The following is a 14,821-nucleotide window of genomic DNA, read 5'->3' on the forward strand; positions in this document are numbered from 1 at the left end:
GTCAGCCTTGGGTGAGCCGGGGGGGCAGCGCGGGGTCGGGGTCAGGGTCGGGGGCAGGGGCAGGGTCAGGGGCAGGGTCAGGGGCAGGGACAGGGTCGAGGCAGCCCGGGCCGGGTCCCTTCGCCCTTCCCCGCTGCCCTTGCGCCCCGTTCGAGGATCTCCCTCCCGTCGTGGGGGGGTCGGGGGCTGTGTCCCCCCGTCCTCTGCCGGCCCGGCCCGCGCGGGGACCCGCAGCCGCGTGGCAGTGCACCCAGGAAGCACCCATGGGTGCCAGGGGGTGTCAACCGCTGGGCGCTGCCAGGAGCCCCGACACTGCCGCGGCGTTACGGGACCGTCCCAGGACAGGCCTCCCGCCACTGCTCCTGCAGCCGCCACCTCACCGCGCTGCCCGGCCGGAGAGGGGCGAGACACCACAGGACAGTGCTGAATTCACTTTAGTTTATTTCTTTTCTTTTTTTCTTGTTCCAAACTGCAAATCCTGGTGCCAATGGCGTCTCGTCTCGAATAACACCCAATTGCTAAAGCCAATGCGGGGGCGCTGGTGGCGCCGGGCCGGAGGCGGGAGGCTACCGGGCAGCCAGTTTGGGCGAGTCGGGGCTGCTGCGTCCCTGCTCGGCGCCGCGGGGACGGGCCGGAGAGAAATAAATATCGCTGCACGAGCGAGGGATGCCCCCGGGGGCGGGGCTGGGGCTGGGGGCACATACAAAAAAGTGGCCAAAAAAAAGAAAACCAACCAAACAGACTGATGAACCCAAACGAAGTTTGCTGGAGGCCGGGGCTGTTTCGGGGCGAGGAGGGAGCTGGATTCCTGACTTCAATTTGCGCGGCGAGCCCCGGCAGCGCAGCCCTGCGCCGCGTGGCGCCGGGTCCCGGCGGTGCTGCCGGCTCGGGGCTCGCAGCCGCTCCCCCCGCGGAGCCGGATCGGGGGTGGGCGCGGGGCCGGCGGGGGGTTACAGCGCCGGGCAGGCGACCTGGTGCCTGATGCCCTCGTTGCAGATGAGGGCGGCTGCCCGCTCGTCGCCGTCGCCGTGCTGGCACTGCATGTAGCTGATGCCGTGGGGCGAGTAGCTGTGGGCACAGACGTTGCAGGCGCGGGTCATGGTGCCGCCTGTGCTGCTCCTGCGGGCAGAGGGGAGCCCCCGCGGCACCCGTCAGTGCTTGGCGGTGCCCGGTGGCGCCCGGTGGCACCCCAGTGGTCCTGTCACTGCCACTATTGCTGCCTGGTGGCGCTCACCAGCACCCACCAGTGCTCACTGGGGTCCACTGGCACCGGGCAGTTCCCAGAGGTACCTGGCAGCACCCAGTGCCACCCATCGGTGCCTGTTAGTCCCTGTCATAGTCTGGGGGTACCCACAGGGGACCCACGGTGCCATCAGTGCCCGGTGGCACCCAGAGGTGCCCACCAGTCCCCAGTGGCACCCAGTGGTGCCCATCAGTCCCCAGTAATGCCCAGTGATGCCTGTCAGTGCCCAGTGGCTCTTGGCGGTGCTGCTGGCCCCGTGCCCGCCCCGTGCCCCTCACCTGCAGTCGCTGCAGGTCCGCTGGCACTCCTTCCGGCGGTAGCGGCAGATCAGCGCCCAGATGAGGAGCCCGAGCAGGCTGAGGAGCAGGAGGGAGCCCAGGATGGAGCCCACGATGATGCCCGCCTGCCTTCCTCCTGCCGCGGGAGCACATCCTGTCACCGCCGGCCTCCCCGCCGGCTGCCCACTGGTCACTGTGCCCCCGGTGGCACCCTGGCACGCAGAGCCAGCCCCCGGCAGCACCCTGCCCGCGCCGCGCCCCCCCCCCTGCGGTGGCACTTACTTGTCGCAAGGTTGAGGTTGAGCTGGCACACGGAGTAGCCCACGCGGTTGGTGACGCGGCACTGGTAGATGCCGGTGTGCACCTCCGACAGGCTACGGATTATCAGGTCGCCCGGGCCACGTCCTGCAGCGGGGAGAGACACCCCGTCAGCCCCAGGGCCGCAGCGCTGCCAGCACCCGCCTGGGGTGCGCAGGGACGTGGGCGCACGCGGGCAAGAGCACACGTGAACGCAGCTGCACCCAGACACCCCGCGGGGGCCCTCACAGACGGGGACGCCCTGCCCATCAGCATCCCCCGCGCCCCGCAGAGCCCCTGGGGTGCCAGCACCCACCTTGGATGGTGCCGGAGGGCAGATGTCCCCCGCCGTAGCCGTCGGCCAGCTTAGCCCACTGGTAGGAGAGGGGGGAGGCACCTCCCCGGCTGTAGCACCGCAGCAGGATGCTGCTCCCCACTATCAGCTCCCCCTCGGTCCAGCACTGTGGGATAGCTGGCTTCTCTGCAGGGAGAGGGACAGTGTCACCACCAGAGCCACTGGGGGCCACCCGGGAGGGGGGCACGGGACGGGGGGGGGCTCACCTTGCACAGTGACGATGACCTCGTGCACGGCCACAGTGTTTTTCTTCACCCGGCACTGGTAGGTGCCAGTGTCGGAGACCTGCAGGTCAGCCAGGCGGATGGAGGCGTCGTACTGGCTGGGGTCGTTCTGCACGAAGGCGACCCGGTCCTGCAGCCCCGAGCCGCTGCCGTAGTTGACGTGGTGGTCTTGGTAGGACAGGAACTGGGGGAGACAGTGGAGAGAGTGGGCAGGGCTGGTCCGGGCTGGGGGACCCGGGGCTGCCCGCTGGGGAGGGAAGTGCGCTGCCCAGTGCCCGCCCGGCTCTGCCTGCCCCTGCCTGCCCTGCCTGGTCCTTTCCAGCCCAGCACTCTCAGACCCTGCCTGTCTCTGCCTGCCGTACCTGCACCTTCCCCTGCCATGCCAGACCTTGCCTGTCCTGCCTGCTCTGCTGGGCTTTGTCTGGACCTTCCAAGCCCTGCCTGGTCCTTCCCTGCCCTGCCAGACCTTGTCTGTCCTGTCTGGCCCTGCCTGCTCGGCTGGGCTCCGTCTGGTCCATCCCAGCCCTGCCTGCCCTGCCTGCCCTGCCTGCATGGTGGGACAGCGGCTTCTGGGTGACACTCACCACGTTCTCTGGGCCGGGCCGCTCAGGCGTGATCTGGATCCACTCGATGCCCACGCCCTGGGGACCGTTGTCTTCAGGCTCGAGGACGTAGGGGCAGCCCAGCTTCACCGAGTCACCCTTGGCCAGGTACAGCACCTCCCGGCCCTTGCCGTTGATCCTGACGGCCAGGAGGAGAGCTGGGGAGAGAACAGCACCCGTCGCACCAGCGGGGGAACACCCCAGACCTGCGCCCCAACGTCCCCACGTCTGCAGCACCCAACCCACGGGGACCCATCAGTGGGGGTCAGGCACTGCAGGGGCTGGGTGCCCTGGTGGGGTTAAGCACCCCTCAGGGCTGGCACCCGCCGGGTCCTGTGAAGCTGCGCTGGGGACAAAGGGACATGGTGGGCTCAGTGTCACCCAACTCTGGCCAACACAGACGGGTGTCGGGGCAGGAGCGGCCCTGGCTGCAGGTGCTCTGCTGACCATGGGGTGTGTCCGCACCCTGGGGTGCCCCGTGGCTGGGCAGGGACCCCTCCATCCTCGGCGGCATCGCTGCAGGAGAGGGTCCAAGTGCAGGGATCCGTCAGCGCCTACCTGGCATGAGACCCAGGAGCAGGAGCAGGCTGGCGCCGTGCCCTGCCATGACGCTGCAGCCGTGCCGGGTGCTGAGGAGGAGCGGGAGCGGAGGAGGCTCCGAGGCGACAGGGCAGCCGGCCGTGCGGGGCTGCTTTTACATGCTGGGCCGGGGCGCTCCTCCCTGTGGGGCGGATGCCTTTGGGATGACTGAGTGGCTCCAAGCTGTGCGTGAGCGATGCCGCCCTGCTCCACTCCCTACCCGGTAATTAAGCATCGCCATGGCGTGGGCTCCCATCCAGGCGGACCCGGCAGGGGGCCACCGCAGGCAGCACGGGCAGGGGGCACAGGCCCAGCCTGGGGCAGCCGGAGCGGCGGAGCAGGGATTGGGGCGACCACGGGCCCTGTGGTGGCCAGTGGCTGGAACCCCACTGTGGGCACTGGCGGGATGAGTGTGGCTGGTGGGAAGAGGCTGCCCGGGACCCTGCAGGACCCAAGTGTGGCCGAGCACTGCGGCCACACCGAAGTGCCAGCTTGGCCGCATGCAGGTCCCGAAAGGATTTTGGTCTTGGGGCAGGACTCAGGGCAATTGAAAGAGCTTAAAGGTGTGGTTTGACCATGGGCTTAAGCTCCTGCAGATCCCTCCTCCGGTCCTGCCCCCTCGGCGAGCGGGCACAGGGATGCTGCAGCCGTGTGGGGCCCATGGCACCCACCAAGCCCATGCTGGTGCTGGTGGCACTGGTGGCTCCAGCACAGAGACCCGGCTGGAGCGCCAGGCCGTGGCGGGACGCTGAGGCAGGGCAGCAGCTGGGACAGGCCACGCTCCGCACAGGGGAGGGCATGAGCTGGAGGAGGCTGGGGCAGCTGGAGGGGAGGGAGAGGGGCTGAGACCTGCTGGGATCTGAGGGCAGGAGCTGGGGACAGGGATGTTCTGCACTGGGGGAACTGGGGACAGGGATGCTCCACACTGATGGAGGAACTGGGGACAGGGATGCTCCGTACTGGGGGAACTGGGGACAGGGATGCTCTGCACTGGGGGAGCTGGGGACAGGGATGCTCCACACTGGATGGAGGAACTGGGGACAGGGATGCTCCGTACTGGGGGAACTGGGGACAGGGATGCGCTGTACTGGTGGAACTGGGGACAGGGATGCTCCATACTGGGGGAACTGGGAACAGGGATGCTCCACACTGGGGGAACTGGGGACAGGGATGCTCCACACTGGAGGAGCTGGGACAGGGATGCTCCATACTGGGGGAACTGGAGACAGGGATGCTCCATACTGGGGGAACTGGGACAGGGATGCTCCGCACTGGATGAAGGAACTGGGGACAGGGATGCTCTGCATTGGAGGAGCTGGGACAGGGATGCTCCGCACTGGGGGAACTGGGGACAGGGATGCTCCACACTGGAGGAGCTGGGACAGGGATGCTCCGTACTGGGGGAACTGGGGACAGGGATGCTCCACACTGGGGGAACTGGGACAGGGATGCTCCACACTGGAGGAACTGGGGACAGGGATGCTCCGCAGCGGGTGCCAGGGGCCGCAGTGGGGACGCTCAGCCCTGTGGGGAGCCCCGGCCACGGGCGCTGTCACTGTCCCTGTCCCTGGAGGGTCTGAGCCCCTGCGCTGGGCTGTCCTGGTGCTCTGGGCCAGGCTCAGGCCCCGCGTCCGGCTCCCAGCGCCCGCGGCACAGCCCGGCCGTGCTGGTACTTTCCACAGCGAGTGCCCCAGCCGGCTCAGCAGCACCGCCCAGCCGGCCCCAAACACTCCCCGGGGCCAAGAGCTGCTCCATTTACTGGCCCCAAGCTGAGCTCACCGCTGCCGGTTAACCCTTACCGGCGCCGTGCTGGGAATTGGGGCCGAGCCCAGCACGTGCGTTGCCGCGTCTGTGATTTGGGGGCCCCCGTGCGCGGCCTGGCCCCGGGGCAGCCCCATGCAGCGAGGGGCGGGTGGCACCTGCCGGGGCCGTTCCCTCGTGGTGGGGGCCGTTCCCTCGTGGTGGGGCCGTTCCCGCCATGACGGGCCGTGGCTCACCGCAGCTCAGGGCTCCTCGCTGGCCCGGCGCTGGCTCCCCGGCCCGGTGACTCCTGCATTCCTCAGCACCGGGAGCCCCGCTCCCTCGCCCAGGAAGGGTGGAGAAGCCGCCCCACCCCGGCTGGTTGCCCGCCGGTGGTCACAGCCCCTCGGTGCGGTGGCTTTGAAACCCTCTGGGCTGAGCCTGGCCTAGAACAAGGCTGTGACCGCCTGGCCGAGGTGGTGACCAAGAGTGACACGGCCGGCCTGTGGGCGCTGGGGACTGGGGATGGGCCAGCGAGCCCGGCACCGAGCCCCGCAGATCTTTGTGGGTCGGGCACCAGTGCCAAGGCCCCGGGGGTCCCCGAGAGCTCGGTAGCCGCGGGGGCTTGCTTGGGGTCGGGTCTGAGGTGGCAGATGCCCTGCAGAGCCAGCGAGGTGTTCCAGCCCCTGCCCCAACAGGGATGGCAAGAGCCCGGCTCTGTCACGCCCCGGGGACAGGCAGCAGCTGGAGGAGAGACGGCGCTTCGTCCTCCCTCTCTACCCAGCCTGGAGGAGGCCCAGGGCTCACAGCAGAGTCCTCTGAGCTGTCCCCCTGCCCTGGGCAGTCTCGTCTTTGCCAGCTCTCCTTATTTTCCAGCTGCTCTGACAATTAATCAGAGCCACTCCTACAGGATCCCAGCCCTCTGAAGCTGCCAGTCCCTATCCAAAAGGATTTTAAATGTTTGCATCATGCTCCGGTCTCTTTGCTTTGCCCCTGACGAAGGCGGCTGCCGCAGGGCCTGGAGGTGACACCTCAGTGAGAAGGTGGCACTGCCAGGGCTGTGTGTGGAGAAGAGCCTGCCTGGCTCATGGGGACCCTGCGTGAGCTGGGAACGCCCACACTCTGAGCTGTGCTGAGGGCCTGGGGATGCTCCTCGACCCCCGAGGACAGCGAGTGCATGTGGGGAAACAGGCAAGGGGCAACCTCTGTCCTGGGAGCCTCTGGGCTACTCCAGCCCCAAGGGCAGATTCTGGCCCACAAACCTGAAGCAAGAGAAGGATGAAGGACACTGTCTGCTCCATAAACACTCTGTTCATAGGAAACTCAGCCTAAGAAAACAGAACCCCCTAAGTCAGAGGGGAACCGGAGCCCTGCTCCTCACGGGGCTGAGCCTGGCCTGGGGCTGCACGTGTGCGGCTCCGGGCCCTCTGCTCCACCTGGGCGCAGTACTTCTCGGGGATGCCGGAGGCTCTGCAGAGGAAAGAAATCATCAGGCCCCCTGTGCTACACCGGAGCCGAGCTTTAGGACTGTGGCCCCGGAGCAGAAGCTGTGAGATGTCCCAGGGGTCAGGAGATGGAGGGAAGCCAGGAGGGACTCAGGGACATGCAGGGAACCAGGGAAGTAAGCGGCCGCTGGCAGCACATAACACCTGAGCTCCTGCATCTTCTGCTGCTTGAGCTGGGCGATGCGCTGGCTGCGCTGGCGGGCCTCCTCCTCCAGCCGCTGGCATTCCTCAAAGGCGGCCGCCCGCTCCTGCGCCAGCTGCTGCTGACGCTCCCGCATCTGGCGCCGGATGTCATGAGCGTGGGCGAGCTGCAAACCTGCCCTCCGCGCTTCCTCCGCCACCTCCTTCTCCATCTGCTCCTGCTGAGCCCTGCGGGACAGCTCGGGGCAGGTGAAAGACGCGCTCCAGTGGACCCCCACCACCGCGTCACCCGCCCCTCGGCCCCGCTCTGCACAGCAGGGCCTGGCCGTCTCGCCAGCGAGCTCCTAGCGCCGTCCCTCTCACCTGAGCATCCTCTCGAACTCGTGGCGGTCCTGCTGCACCTGCACGGCCATGCTGTGCTCCCGCTGAGCAACCTGCTCCAGGTGGCTCCGCTTCAGCACCTGCTCCATCTCGGCCTTCTTCAGCGCCGCCTCCTTCTCCTTGCGCCGCCACTCTCGCTCAGCAGCCTCCTGGCTGCGCTTGGCCCTCAGCGCGTCCTGCCGAAGGGGCAGAGCGGTGACGCTGGGGGGTCATGGCAGCACCCCCCCTGTGGGGGTATGGAAGCACTTGACCGTGGTTTTGCCTCTTCCAGCGCCGTGGCCAGCACTGCTCCAGGACATCACGGCTCCAGGGGCTGGTCCAGGCCTGCAAAGCCCCATGGACCCACCACATCCCGCCTCGCTGGGGTGGTGATGAGGAAGGTGGCGAGCGAGCCAGCGCAGGAGAAGATGGCGTGTCAGCAAGCCGCTCACCTGCTCTGCCTGGAGGTCCTGGGCTCTCTCTTGCATGGCCCTCAAGCGCGCCGTCTCCTTCTCCTTCTCCCAGCGGATTCTCTCCTGCTCAGCTTCGAACTCAGCCTCACGCTCCTGCATGGGATGGAGCCTCGTGACAGCTCCCGGCAGCACCTCTGCTGCCTGCTAAACCTCTGCTGCCTGCTAAACCCCTGCCAGTGCCGCACTCACTCAGCCGTTACCATTTTCTGCCTCTGGTACTCGAGCACCCGCTCATCTGCCATCCTCTCCTGCTCCCGCTGCTCCTCCTTGCGCCTCTGGTTCTCATCGTTGATGCGTTTAATCTCAGCCTGGATTCTCTTCTGTTGCTCCTGTCTCCGCTCCAAGTCCTGAAAGCAGTGCAGAGGGTCCCAGGGTGACAGGACAAGTGCCGCAGCACAAAGCGCTCCCTCCGCTCTCCCCGCACGCCTTCCCGGGGGCCCAGCAGCACACCCGGCACGAGGGAGGGCTCAGCAGCTTGGGTCATTTTCTGAGGATGCCTCAACTTCCCCAAGAGACCAGAGCTTTAATTATCCAGCTGTTGTCTCCACACATCAAGTCTGACTTATCCAGCACTGGGTCACCCTTCCAAGAAGGTGAAAATCTGACTCCAGCCCCCCCCACTCCCCAGCGGGTCACTGGTCGCACCTTCATGTCCTCCATCTTCAGCTGCTCCAGGTACTCCCGCACCTCCTGCGCCTCCTGGTCCCGTTGCTCGGCTCTCAGAGCCCGCTCCTCCGCATTCTGCTCTATCTGCTTCACCAGCTCCTGCCTCCCTCTGGAAAGAAGAGAGCGGAAGGGTTCGCTCCGGCTCCGTCCTGCTCCCAGAAGCAGAAACGCCGGCACGGACATCAGTGGTGTCCGCTGCCTCGTGCCGCTGCAGACGGGGGCTGTGTGGTGGTGGGAGTGGCCACCCCAGCTCCGGCACAAGGCCTGGGATGAGGGCGGATGCCTCTGCACGACGAGGGACCCTTCAGCAAACCTGATCAGCTCCTGCTTCCTCCTGTGCTCCAGCTCCTCCTGCACCTTGTCGGCCCTTTTCCTCTCCATCTCCATCATCCTGGCCAGGCGCTTCTCTTCTTCCTCCAGCTCCCTCGCGATGAGCTGCTTCTCGAGGATCTGTGCGTCGCGGATCATGTGGCACTTGGCACCGAGGATCAGCTGTGGGGACAACAGGGCTCCTGGTCTCCAAGCCAGACTTGGCAGTGGCAGCAGGGACAGACACACAGACGAGGAAGAGGAGAAGGGGAGGAAGACCCTGGCAGCAGCCAGTAGAGCAGGGTTTAGTCTAGAGCAGCTCGGTGAAGCTCACGGGGGCTCTCAGCAGCCCGTCCGAGCAGGCAGCCCAGGCAGGGCTGGGCGCTGGCAGGAGGCCCTGGGGTGCCAGGTGGTGCCGGGGAGCCCCTGGCCCTACCTCGCTGAACTCCCTGATCTCGTCCTCCTGCTCCATGCGCATCCTGCTCGCCCGTTGCAGCAGGTGCCGGGCCCGCTCCTGCGCCTCCTCCTCCAGCTCGCTCAGCTTCCCCGTCTGCTGCTGCAGCATGGCCTTCTGCTTCGCGCTCTTGCGCTCGCTCACCGCCTCCTGAGGGGACGGGCAGGGCTGCCGAAAGCCTGATGCCCTCCCGGGGCAGCCCTGCAAAGCTGAGCCCGCCCAAGGGGGCGACTGGGCAGCCGGGCTCACGCGGGGCACGTGCTGCACTCCGCGTCCCCGGCACAGAGCCGAGGGGCACCGCAGGCTCCTCCTGCCCGGGTACAGGGGCTGGGCAGCCCCTTCCTACACCCCTGATAAGACACCCCTCTCCCTTTGCAGGGTAACAGGGTCACCGTGGGCTGGGGGAGCAGCCAGTGTGGGATCCCTTCCCCACCCATGGACTGGGCAAGCCCAGGGACCCTGCACAGCCCCCCCGGCTGGGGCTCAGAGCTGACCCGAGACTCAGAGCCGTACTGTGCCCCTGCACACTGTCCCGGCAGCGATGGGCGCACCAAAACGTGGGTGAAGGAGGGGTGAAGGTGGTGGCCCCTGAGCAGAGCTCAGCTGGTGTCTAACTGGGTGCATCCACCTCCAGCTGCAGCCCAAGACCTGTCAGCAAGCAGGGAAAAGGGGGGCAGGGGGGAAATGCCTACGAGAACGGCTTCCTTCTCCGCTCTGAGGGCTGCCAGCTTGGCCTCTCGCTCCTCCTTGGTCAGGACTCGAGCTGCTTCTTTAATGCGCTGGAAATCCTTCCGGCCGATAACGAGGGATGCTGCTGGGCTCTCCGCAGGGATGCTGGTGGTGCGGGGCACAGGGAGAGAGAGTCAGCGGCACGGAGTCTCCGACAGCTCCCTCCGTCCCCTGCCCCGCTGACCTCCCTGCCTGGGCTGCCCGTGCTGGGGGCGGCCGCGCGGCTCCAGGACCAGGCGTCACCCCCGAGCAATGCAGGAAGCGCCTGAGCTGTGGGGACCCGACTCTCCTGGTCAGGTGGAGGGAGAAAGAGAAAGTGGAGGGAAAGTGGCACCACGCTGTGATGCACCGGGACAGGATACGTGTCGGGGTGGCCAGGGGCTCCCAGGAAAACCCCAAAACATTCAGCATGGGCCTAGTCAGCCCCAATGAAAAAAATGCTGAAAGTATTTCAGTCCAACTTGACGTTCCCAGCTCTCATTTGGGAAAATTCTGACCACTGCCCTCACCCCTCCTCCAGCCGGACACACTGCTCATCCCTGCCCCCAGACTGGCTGTCGCTGCTCCTGCATGCCAGATCAAAACCCTGCAGACAGATTTTGGGGAGCAGAAGCTGCCTTTTCGCTCTGTTTAATGACACTCAGACTGCTCAGGCCCCGGATCTGCCCAGCACGGCTCAGCTCCGGCTCTGCTGCCCCCAGAATCTGCCCAGTGCAAGAGGAGGAAGCGCCACGCTGCCCAAACACGGGCACTCGCCAGGTCCCTCCAGCCGTCACCCCGGCGCTGCAGGACACTGCTGTGCCACGAACTCTGCCCGTGACTCACGCTGTGGTTTAGAGGAAATCACTGAAGCTCTTGGTGCCCCCATTTCCCCACTTGTAAAAATGTGGATAATAATACGGGGCTGTTTTCCAGGGGAGTTGTAAGGAGTTAATTACTCTTTGTATTACTCAGATACCATGGTGACGCGTGTGGTGTAGGAGCGTGTATTAACCAAATGCATAGAGCACTTTGAAGATGTTCAGGACTAAGAATTTACTCATTATTATTGTGTGTCACCTTTCATCCACCCTTGTGAATATGAACAGATACCTGCATAATGATCGTTGGAGAGCTGCATCACAGCATCGGATTCCAGGACGCTTTAAAGAATGGCTAATGGTCACAACGGCACTAATAAATTTAATGATACAGTGGCCGCTGCTTCAGTCGTCCCAGTGTTTGGGTGACCAGCCTGGGATGTCTAGGGCCTGATTTTCAGGAACTAAAACCAGCACAAACAGTTTCTATTAGCTTCAGCTGGAGCTGTGGCCGTGCGACACATCTGGAAATTGGCCCTCAGCTTCAGCAGAAGGGTCAAACACGGATGTCAGCGCAGGAAGCCAGGTACCGAGCTCAAAGCCTGAACCAGCCTCGAAAGCCTGAGCCGGTGCCTCTGCACCATTTCACTCTCCACAAAACCCAAACCCAAACCACCTGCAGGGCGGGTGTCACGTTTTATGGGGTGTAAGAGCATTACACGGAGGTTCAAAACAGGAAGCAAAGATGAACCTTGCACAGAACAACTACAAGGAAAATTTAGGCAGGTCAAAATTAGGTTAAATTGGAGCTGGCCAGGATAATGGCACTATTCTTGTCTATGTGCTGCAGGCTTTTAACGAGGTGTAGTAATTAGGGCCGGGGTTCTTACAGTTCAGCCTTGCTTATAAAACGTCCCTGTAGAGAAATGCGGAGCTGCTGGTGCGCAGGGGCTGCAGGTGACGCTCCTCAGACGGGGCGTTCGGGTACTGGGGCACGGGAGGCAGCGTTTGATACGTGACAGGGGGCAGGTGCCACCCTGCAGGGCTGTTCAGCCCAGAAGGAGCTTTTCTGGCTATTGAGAAGGTTTTATGTTGCTTTTTACTGGTTTTGACAATGATTCAGTGCCTCTGTAAACGCTCGGTGCTCAGCGGCTGCCGGCTGTGCTGCCACCCAAGCCACCGGAGCGCTGCTGCCCGTCCCTCCTCCCCGAGATCTCCTGGCCAACGCGGGACGAGCTCTGCGCACCACGACAGTGCTGTGACAGACACGCAGGGCCCCGGGAGCTCCTCAGAGCTGCCACTCGGGCACAGACTCACATGAGGTCACGGATGGAGTCCTTGGTGATGAGACGGGTGGTCTCGGGCTTGCGCCTGCCAGTGGGCGACGCTTTCGGGACAGTCTGCACATCCCGAAGGATCACGATGGGGCTGTCGGGGCTCGACTGCTGCAGGCTCTGCAAGAAAGGACAGCGTTTACTTGGGTTTTACTGTCACTGGCCTGTGCCCAGCTCTGCCCCCGGCTCCTGGGCACGGAGGTGCTCTGGGCACGAGGCCACAGTTCTCCTGAGCTCTGACAAACACCCTCTCGCACCACCAAGGCTACTGACGTCTGGGCACAGGAAGGGTTTCTTGTCTCAGCAGCCCCAGTTCCAAAGGCCTGATGAGGACATGGGGAGAACCAAAAACACCCCCACAGCACTGGTTTTACTATAAAAATCTGGGCATCAGTCTCTCGCCCAGATCTGAAGGATGAGCTGACAGCTGCTTGCTCAGGGCAAGACCTCACTCAAGCTCGAGCATCCCCTTGGCTACCTGGAGCTGATGGCAGCTGCCCCCTGCCCCGCTCCTCACTGTGGCCACCAGCGCCTCTGTCCTGAGCCCCACGGCCTTGGGAAAAACTGGGTGAAACCAACCCAGACCGACCCATACTCCCTGGGAACTGGCAGGGGGGCCCGGGGAGGGGGAAGCGGGGGCAGCTCAAGGTCTGGCCGTGTGGGCAATCGACCGGCATACAGCACTGGGCAGAAACCAGTCCTCCCAGTACAGCCTGGACTGGTGCCAGTCCCTGTGCTCGAGCCGAGACTGCCACCTAGTGAAGCGTCACCCCGTGGCACGGAGACACTAAGGTACACACAGATGTGCGGTTTCCCTTGGACTTCCGTTTACTAGTTCAGCTTTAAAGTTCTAAGTGACTGCTGGAACAAATCCTGCAGCCAGCTGCGCGCTGAGCGGTTCCCTGGGAAACTGCTGCCGGCAATATTCCCATTTTACGGGTCTGATGGCCCCGAACCACGGGCTTTCCCGCAGCCCAGCACGGCAGATAGGGGAGCAGCTTCCCAGTCACTGCAGGCCCCAAGCACGAGCTGTTGAATTAAAGGGTTTGGCACTGAAACACCCGTGCAAACAGAGATAACAGTGCTATTCATTGCAGCCAGCCCGCGTGTTGCCCCAAACGTCAGGAGAACTCCTTGGACTAGACCTGGATTAATCACAGGGAATTCAATTAACACCCGTATGAGCGTTACGACATTTTTATCTAACTGCCTTGAAGGCCTCCGAGATAACAGACCATACACCTGCCCGGGGCTCCTCGGCTCACAGGCACACGGACCCGGCAGCGCTCCCAACCTCCTGCCCCACGAGGCAAACCATCCGCAGAGCCTCCAGTTGGGAGCGGAGGTAATCTTCATTACACGCTTCCTTCCTTGCCTCTGAAAAGCCAAAGGGTTTTGGCAAGTCTCTTTGGACAGATTTGTTTCAAGTGATAAAACCCGGGAGAGGAAACGGTGGCCGCAACCCCACCCCCCCGGAGGGACGAGTACCCCGAGCACAGTGCGGTCCCCTCACGGCAGCCGCCCGCCCGCCGCGACCCCGGCGGAGACGGCGAGCGCGAGACGGGCCGAACCGCAGCGGTGTCTGGCCTGGCCCTTGTACCCTGATCTCTGTCGGAGGCGACACAGAGAGTGGGGAGAGCCGACAGCTGCTGCCACGAACCCGACCTGCCACAGGGAGAGCCCCTGGGAGCGTCAAAGGAGGGGAAGCAGCAGCACGGGAAGGACATCCAGAACATCACCCTGGAAAATGCCGTCGCCCACCTCAGCAGCTGCAGCTCTGCCCGGGCCCTCCTGTGGGAGCCGGGGACGGCCGAGGGACAAGCACGGAGGAAGCGAGCCCGTTCCTTATGCGACTGGAGAGGAAGGAGCTGTTGCTCTGTTTATCTCCTCTCAGTGGCCAGGGCATCCGGCCAGGAGGTCGGAGACCTGCTGCAATTTTGCCTCGTCTCCAAGGGGACTGATTTCGTAGCTCCCTGATGAAAGTCTAAATATGTTGGTAATGAGCTGCTCTGGAAGCTTCCAGCCCCTGGCGTGAGGACTCGCGTATATCCCGCACGAAATAACCGCTAACCCAGAGACCCCCTGACACCGCCTCCTCTCCTTTACCGGGGCTCTCACCTCCTGAGTCTCCTTCGTCTCGCTAATTAACTAATTACCCTGTGAAAAGTGGGAGCATACAGCAGACAGGGAGGACAGAGGCAGCCCCTGCTCTGGTGGCCTCCCTGATACCCCGACCCCCGCCCCGTGGCCCTGCCCGGTGCCTCCCGGGATCCCGTCGCCCTTACCCGGCTCCCCCCGAACAGCACCTCGTCCACCGCGGGGCTGCGGGACCCCCCGCACCGGCTGCGGGGTGCGGGGACGCTGGAGGGCTGCGGGGGGAGAGCGGCCGTGAACGGGCTGCGGCAGGGGGAACCGGGGAGGAGGGACCGGGGATACCGGGGAGGAGGGACCGGGGGAACTGGGGAGGAGGGACCGGAGAGACCGGGGAGGAGAGACTGGAGATACTGGGGAGGAGGGACGGGGGATACCGGGGGAACCGAGGTGGAGGAACCAGGGGAACCGAGGAGGAGGGACCGGGCCCGGCGCACCGGGACGGGCCGCGCTCACCATCCCGCTGCGCTCGGCGGCCGCCGACTGTCGCCATGGCAACGCCACCCCCCGCACCCCTGGCAACCGGGGGCGTTCCCGAGCGCGCGGACGGGGGCGGGGCTCAGGCCGCGGAGGGGGGGGGC

General features: G+C 64.7%; 1 pseudogene; it reads right to left on the reverse strand.

Moving 5' to 3' along the window:
• Positions 1 to 187: 187 nt before the first annotated feature.
• Positions 188 to 14,733, reverse strand: LOC141936394 (uncharacterized; annotated as a pseudogene).
• Positions 14,734 to 14,821: the final 88 nt, after the last annotated feature.

The sequence above is a fragment of the Strix uralensis genome, chromosome 32 (assembly GCF_047716275.1).
Source record: "Strix uralensis isolate ZFMK-TIS-50842 chromosome 32, bStrUra1, whole genome shotgun sequence".
Classification (NCBI taxonomy): Eukaryota; Metazoa; Chordata; class Aves; order Strigiformes; family Strigidae; genus Strix; species Strix uralensis.